Source organism: Physeter macrocephalus, chromosome 7, assembly GCF_002837175.3.
Source record: "Physeter macrocephalus isolate SW-GA chromosome 7, ASM283717v5, whole genome shotgun sequence".
NCBI lineage: Eukaryota > Metazoa > Chordata > Mammalia > Artiodactyla > Physeteridae > Physeter > Physeter macrocephalus.
Genome location: NC_041220.1, coordinates 34,160,018 through 34,168,255, shown reverse-complemented (window position 1 = coordinate 34,168,255; position 8,238 = coordinate 34,160,018). Strand labels below are relative to the sequence as shown.

General features: G+C 42.5%; 1 long non-coding RNA gene across 2 annotated transcripts; it reads right to left on the bottom strand.

Moving 5' to 3' along the window:
• LOC114486526 (uncharacterized) lies at window positions 1-2,344 on the bottom strand. Of its 2 annotated transcripts, none has more exons than XR_003680385.1 (3): window positions 2,264-2,344; window positions 1,324-1,424; window positions 1-675 (listed from the first exon to the last, which is right to left on the bottom strand). It is a non-coding gene; the product is annotated as an uncharacterized lncRNA (long non-coding RNA). The 2 variants fall into 2 exon arrangements; XR_003680384.1 differs by lacking the exon at window positions 2,264-2,344 and adding an exon at window positions 1,669-2,091.
• Window positions 2,345-8,238: the final 5,894 nt, after the last annotated feature.

The window sequence follows — 8,238 nt, the reverse complement described above, 5'->3', positions numbered from 1 at the left end:
ATGCGTGGGAAGGACAAAGTACAAGGTGTACAAGGAAACTTCCAGGGGTGATGGATCCATTGAGAATCTTGACGGTGGTGAGAGTTTTACGAGTGTATACATATGTCAAATCTCATCAAATTTACACTTTAAATGTGTGCAATTTATTGTGCCTCAATTCTATGTAAATGAAGCTATGAAAAGAAAAAGCAACAAGAAGAAAAGAGAGACTGAACCTTCTCAACGGAAAATTTTCAAACAAGATGACTAATCATCATTCCTGAAGGAATTTTTTCTTTATAATTCTACCGCTATTTTTGCAGGTTTATGTTTCCATACTAACCCCACAAGTCATGTCAGTAAATCCTTTCCATTTTCCAGACGCTTGGGCATAAGGAGACTTATAGAGACACAGGTTGGTGAAGACATAAAATTTGTCTTTTCTGTTTCGCTCGGTCCCATTTGCAGCTCCTGGTCGTTTCAAGGATTCCAGCTCTCAGCCTGCGCTGAAGGCGGGGGCCTCCCTCTGTGCCTGGGCTGGCCACTGTCCAGCTGTCCTTTCTCTCCTTCGTGCTCTGGAAGCTCTGATGAAGTGAGTGGCAGCTGTGCGCGTTGAGATCCTGAGCAGGAGTTCAGGTGCTGGGAGGAGATTTCCTCCCTTGGGAAGAAGCGGTGCTCAGAGGCCAAACATCTTCCCTGAAGAGAAACAGAGGGAAAAATCAGAGCAGGGAGAGGTGAAACCGAGGGCAGCCTGTGGAGAGAAGGCGCCGTCGCTGCCTGTCGTGGGCCCCCGGGATGCAGGGTTTGTGGCGGTGAGGTCCCAAGGGCCCCCTCCTCCTCCTCATCTTCGCTTGTCTGCATTTTCCATTAAAAGACGTCGCTGTGGTGTCGTGATAACGATGAGCAGATCCTCAGGAACAATCTGCTCAAGGCAGGCCCCAGAGCTGACCTACTTAGACTGTAGGATTAGGGCAAAGGCTTATCAAATGATACCTTAACAGTAGGCAGACATTGGTGCGCAAGGAGGTGAACAATTCCAGTTAGAATCACTCCTCCCATTGGCCAGAATTATATGTCTTGAACATATTTGCTATAATTTATAGAGCAGCTATGAATAGTCAGGCATTGTGTTAGGCACCTTGTACACATTATTTATTTAAATCCATACACCTGCACAGCAAGGAAGTCATTATGATCCACATTCTACAGATGAGAAAACCGAAGCTCAGAGGACCAGAGTGACCCCCCCAAGACCATGTACGTAGCAAGCAGAGCCGCTGGGACTGAACCTTGGCGTGTCCAGATCAAAACCCAGTTCTCTTTCTTCCTTGACAGACTACTCACTCCTTCCCCGGGCCCCGTTCTGTTAGATGCTGTCTGCTTGTCTCGAATCTCTTCTTTCCGTGTCCTGCTCCGGGTTTTGTTTGCCCCTACATCCCGGTCTCCTAACAGGTTGTAAAATACGATGTTAGCTGATAAAGAATTTAGGTATAGCACTCGCATTGTCAGAACAGAAACAAAAATATCAAAAAGCAGTCTGGGCACCGACTTTGGAATCAGGAAGACTCTAGCGGGGTCAGAAGTACACAGTAAGGCTGAACTTTCTTGAGATTTCCAAATCTCCCTTCCCGATCCCGGTAGACGTCGCTGACCTCCAAGCTTTCTCAAAGCAGTCCTAAGCAATCTTACCATCAAGGAGACAATTTCAAAGTGTGAGGAGCGGGGGTGAGCTCCAGGTCTCAGGGCTCCCTAGGTGGACGCTGATACCAGGCCTCCTCTCTGTTCATGGAGCCAGACAGTTCCGCCCTGAGGGGCCCGTGACATTCATTTGTTTCCCTTCCCTGGTCTGCCAGGGCCTCAATGTCCTCTCATAAAAAAGCAAGGGGCCAGGAAGTGCAGACCAGGGATACAAGAGAAAACGAAAGCTCTTTTGGGAAAGGCAACTGTGACAAATTGAAAGGGTGGAGGAAATACTAGCTCAGACAAGAGAGGGGAGAAAGGCTGCAGGAGAATAAGCAAAAGGAGTCTCTGTCTGTAGCCCCTGGACCAGCGGAACGCTGATTTGTTTCTTATAAAAAGAGATGTGTTATTCTTTTCCTCTTCTCTTGGCAAATAACGACAAAGAAGAATGGTTGCAGAGTTTACTGAAATGGAATAGTCTGCGGGGGTATTCCGAGTGAATGAAATGTGTTCTCAGATATCTTATCATGTTCCCCACTGACTTGTTTTTATTTCAAATTGCCTACAACAGGTGCCCAAGGCTGGGCAAATTATAATAGCGTACCTTGCAACAGCTGTGCCTGGAACACGCCTAGAAAGAGTCAAAAAAGGTTACACAACATGACCGGTCTCCTATGGCTTGGAGCAGCTCTAGAATTTAAAACATTTCCTTGTCCTCGAGTTAAATCCAGCCCTTGTGATGTGTGTTCTGTAACTTAATATGAAAGGCTGCTGACGGATGGGTTGATACCGTGGCCACCAAAGTTGGCAGTGGGCACCTGCTGGAGCATGTGCATCCTGAGTGGACCCAGTTCTGCAAATACAGCCTCTGAGAGATGGGGCTGTTCAGTTTTCCCCACACTTGTAGTTTAATGTGGCTGTCACCTACACCTAAGATACTTCTCAAGCTGCAGCCCAAATAGAATGAACCGTAGTTTCTGAAAATATTTCTGGCACCTACTCTTTTTCTCCAACTCAAGAAAACATATATGAATGCAAGTGAGTGACAGTGGTGCCATTAAATCTGTTCTAATTTGATACAAAAAATAAAATAAAATCCCCAAACTTCATTTCTTTATTTGTAACAGACTCATAGAGGCATGACCTACAGTTGATGCTGGTACCGTATGATCCAGTACCGCAGCTGAGAACCATTGGTTAAGAGGACTGTCTTAATTCGATAAAATATGTCAGTCATATAGAACATAATACAATTTTTTTCCGAGTATTTTTCTACATGTGATTTGAAACAGAACAGAACACTTTCAGAGGGCAGATGGCTAACCATGTGTCTCAGTCAGGATTCTGAGTTGCAAGCAACAGAAACAGATTCTGGCTGACTTAAGCAGAAGAGAAACATATAAAAGGGATAACGTTGAGCTCACAGAGTTGTTGAGGCACTACAGGGCCTGTGCATTCGGAACAATATCCCCAATCAGGCTGCAGAGCTTGCCTGGCCAGGGCACTGATGCTGCTGAGCCTGAGATGAAGTGGCCAGTCCTACCCACACCACCAGCATGAGCACTGCCAGCCCAGCAGCTCCAGTTTTCTGTAAACCCTGCCACTACCAGAGACCTATGAGGTAGCCCCAGATGTTTGGCCAAGTGGAGGGCATGGGTTGGAATCCCAGAAAGTGCTTTAGAGTCAATGTATTATGAGGGAAATCAGTAGATAAACTTAATTCTGACATTTTGCTGGACTGTAGGCAAGGCCACCATATTTCTTGTTTGCATCTCCATCCCCAGGCCCTAGCATATTACCTGGCACTTAGAAAGGGCCCAATGAGCATTTTTGGAAATGAAGTAAAATTGAATTTTAAATTTAGAAGCACCCTTTCCAAGGGCTGACTGCCAGTCGCTATTGCAAATTAGTTCTAGGAAATCAAATTAAATTAGGAACCAATCAAAAATAGACTCTCTAAGCCCAGTGACTGTATTCACTTACCTCCCATGAAGAGACAACATATGGAGCAAATTTTAAAAAGTATCAAAATGATAGATTTAAGTCCAAATATATTAATAATTGCATTAAATGTAAATGACTAAATACATCAATTAAAGACAGAAATTGTTGAATTGTATAAAAAAGCAGTATCCAAACTAGACGCTTTTTACAAGAAATCCACTTTAAATATGAAGATTTAGGGAGGTTAAAAGTGAAAGGACAGAAGAGGACATACCATGTAAACGTTAATCAAGAGAAAGCTAAAGTGACTATATTAATATCAAACAGAGTAGACTTTAGAACAAGGAATATTACCAAGATTATGAAAGGATGTAACATAATAATAAAGGGGTTGATTCATCAAGAAAGCGTGACAGTCCTAAAGAGATGTGTACCTAGCAACAGTGCTTCAAAATACATGAAGTGAAACCTGATAGAAATAATAAGAGAAGACATAAATCCAAAATTATAATTGAAGATTTCAGCTTTCCTATTTCCTAGGTAGAACAAGTGGACAGAAAATCAGTAAGGAGATAGAAGATTGAACACTATCAACCAGCTTAACTTACCCGACATTCATAGAACACTCCACCTAGCAATAGCATAATATATATTCTCTTTTCAAGTGCACATGGAACATTCACAGGATAGATCATATTTTGGATTATAAAAAAATCTGAACAAATTTCAATGAATTGAAATAATACAAAGTATGTTCTTTGATCAGATTTCTAGTTCAATAGAGCTAAACTAGAAATCAACCACAAAAAGATTATCTGGAAAAGTCACAAATATTTAGAAATTAAATAATATATTTCTATTTAAGCTATGGTCAAAGTCACAAGGAAAATTAGAAAAATTTTTGAATGGAATGAAAACACAGCATATCAAAATATGTGAGGTAGAGTTGAAACAGTGCTTAAAAGGAATACATAGCTATAAATATCTAATTAGAAAAGAAGGTCTAAAAATCAATCAAATCAATCTAAACTTTCACTTTAAGAAACGATGAAAAGAAGAACAAACTAAACCTAAAATAAGCAGAGAAAGAAATAATAAAAATATGAGCAGAAATCAATAGCATTGCAAGCAGAAAAACAATATAGACAGGCAAGGAGACAAAAAGTTGGTTCTTTAAGATCAATAAGGCTGATAAGCTTCTGCCCTGATTGATTAAGAAAAAAAAATCTCAAATACCAACATAAGGAATGAAATAGGGAACATCACTACAAATCATACAGACATTAGAAGGCTAGTAAGGGAATACTATGAAAAACTTTATGTCCATAAATTCAACAACTTGGATGAAAGAGCAAATTTCTTAAAAGGTATACTTAAGAAGCCATAGATAACCTGAATCATCTTATATCTTGTTAAAGAAATTTATAGTTAAAAGCCTTTCTATAAAGAAAAATCAAGCCTAAGATGGCTTTACTGCAAAATCCCACCAGATGATTTTGGCAAAAAATAGTGCAAATATTACACAAGCTTTTTCAGAAAATAGGAGAGAAGCAACCATTTCTTAGCTCATTTATGAGGCTAGCATTACTCTGATACCAAAACCAGATAAAGATACTGCATGCAAAGAAAACTACAAACCAATATCCCTCATGAATATAAATGTAAATTTGTCAACTGAATATTAGAAAAATTGAACACAGCAATACATAAAAAGGATAATACATTATGATCAAGTGGGGTTTATTCCAGGAATGCAGATACCGTCAACACTTTAAAAACTGTTCACTGTAATTTACCACATAAACAGATTAAAGAAGAAAAACTATAATACATGACTACTTCAACAGATACAGAAAAAGCATCTGACGAAATTCAAAGTCTGTTCATGATCTATCTATCTATCTACCTATCTATCTATCTATCTATCTATCTATCATTTATCTATCTATTCTCAGAAAACTAAGAATAGACTCCTCAATCTGATAAATGGCATCTACAAAAAGCATACAGCTAACATCACACTCGATAAGTGACTGAATAATTTCCCAAAAATTTGGGAACAAGGTAAGGATATCCATTCTCACCACTTATATTCAAAATTGTCCTAGAAGTCCTAGACAGTACAATAAGACAAGAAAACAAACAAACAAATGAACAACAAACAAAAATGGCATACAGGTTAGAAAAGAAGAAATAAAACTGTCTCCACTTGTAAGTACCATAATAGTCCATATAGAAAATCCCAAAGAATCTACCAAACAGCTACTAGAATTAGTAAGTAAAGGATGAAGGCTACAACATCAATATACCAAAAGTGATTGTATTTCTATACACTAGAAATGAATATTTGTAAATTGAAATTAAATATACACCATTTAAAACAGAGTGCCATTTACAATAACACCTAAAAACATTACATAGATTAACATCTAACAAATATGTGCAAGATCTATATTCTGAAAACTATAAAACTTTGATGAAAGAAATCAAATAAGACCTAAATAAGTGAAGAGATATACTATGCTTCTGGGTTGGAAGTTTCAACATTGTTAACACAATAATTTTCCCCAAACTGATCTATAGATTCAATGAAATCCCAAGTAAAATCCCAGTAAGATTTTTAGTAGAAATCAACAAGCTGCTTCCAAAATGTAAATGACATGGCTTCCGTGGTGGCACAGTGATTAAGAATCTGCCTCCTAATGCAGGGGACACGGGTTTGAGTCCTGGTCCAGGAAAACCCCACATGCCGCAGAGCAACTAAGCCCATGTGCCATAGCTACTGAGCCTGCGCTCTAGAGCCTGTGAGCCACAACTACCAAGCCCACGCACCACAACTACTGAAGCCCATGTGCCTAGAGCCCCTGCTCCACAACAAGAGAAGCCACCGCAATGAGAAGCCCGTGCACCGCAACAAACAGTAGCCCCCACTCAACACAACTAGAGAAAGCCTGTGCGCAACGACGAAGACCCAACACAGCCAAAAATAAAATAAATAATTTTATTTTTTGAAAGAAATCTAAAATGGTTAATCAGGGCTTCCCTGGTGGCGCAGTGGTTAAGAATCTGCCCGCCATTGCAGGGGACACGTCTTCGAGTCCTGGTCCAGGAAGATCCCACATGCCGCGGAGCAACTAAACCCGTGTGCCACAACTACTGAGCCTGCGCTCTAGAGTCCACGAGCCACGACTACTGAGCCCACGTGCCACAACTACTGAAGCCCGCGCGCCTAGAGCCCATGCTCCGCAGCAGGAGAAGCCACCACAATGAGAGGCCTGCGAACCACAATGAAGAGTAGCCCCCGATCGCCGCAACTAGAGAGAAAAGCCCGCGCGCAGCAACAAAGACCCAATGCAGCCAAAATAAATAAATAAATTAAATAAATAAAATAAAGTAAAATGGTTAACCAAACTAGCTCCCCAAGTGATCTGATGTCTACCGCCGATGAAGATTGGGTGCCGTTTTCTGGGTGAGAAAATGTGGGATCCAAAGGGCCCAGGGTCAGATAACCTCCCTGCAGAGCAGACACTGGACGGGCTTCTCGGGGGTGGGCAGGTTTCTGGGCCCAGCGCTGCTCCCCTCGCTAATGCTTGCAAGTTGCCTTCTGACCGGTGCCCAGTGGGAGCTGAGATCCTCCCACACCCGCTCCTGTGGTACGCCGATCTGGGGGATTCTGATGCACTCGTGACCTGCCACTGTGGGTGCCACACCACCACCAGTCTCCAAACCCAAAGTGAAGTTCAAGCTGTCTCCTCCTAGCTCCTGGAGGCAAACCCTCAGTGCGCATGAAAGCATCCCACAGCCACCAGAGGGGTGTTTTGATCAGCGTAAACCGTTTTGCAGCCTGTGCTTTCAGGGGCCAGGCCAGGAGTTAAGACCCTGCTGTTAACAATCACTTTATCCTCTCTGCCCACGCCATGGAGCCTGGCAGGAAGGCAGTTGGAGCAGCAGGCAACAGATGCACACAGGCTGCTGATCGGAGGCCCAGCAGGTAGGATGAAGTCAGTGGGAAGGCCAGTCTGCCCACAGCGCTGAGTGGCCCCGCTTCCTTGGGGTTAAGCATAACCTTGCTTGCTCCGTGAAGCCCCTCTTCCTTTGCATTTATAAACTTTTCCTCATGCACTGATTCCATTTAACTGCTAGGTAACTAGCTAGAACTGAAAGTGGGACCTGCAATCTGAAGCCCTGTACTTAGAGAAATTGTGTGTTTGTACTGCTGAGGTTCTAGGAACGTAGCAACAAGGAGGAAGAGAGAAAAGAAGGATGGAGTAGTCACAGATTAAAAGAAAGGAGAGTCACAGCTGAAGGACCTGAATTGGTGCTTCTGTCTCTATCACGGATAATCTTTCCCAATGCCCCTAAGCCTTGACTTGGCTAAAACGATTTGGCCTTTTCTGGCCACGCTTCAAAATGTCTGGCCAGGACAGCTTGGTAGGGCAGAGGGGAAAGGGGTCCTTTAAGAGCCCGCCCTGCAGGAATAAGGTGTGTGCTTAAAGCTCCTATGGTCCTCCACTTCCCCAACAGATGACAGAGGAAAGGCTTCCCGAGCTTTCTACAGCAGAAACCTGCTGGCAAGGCAAACATCACCTGGCCCCCCGCCAAGCCGAGCGGAGAGGCTGCATGGCAGACACAGGG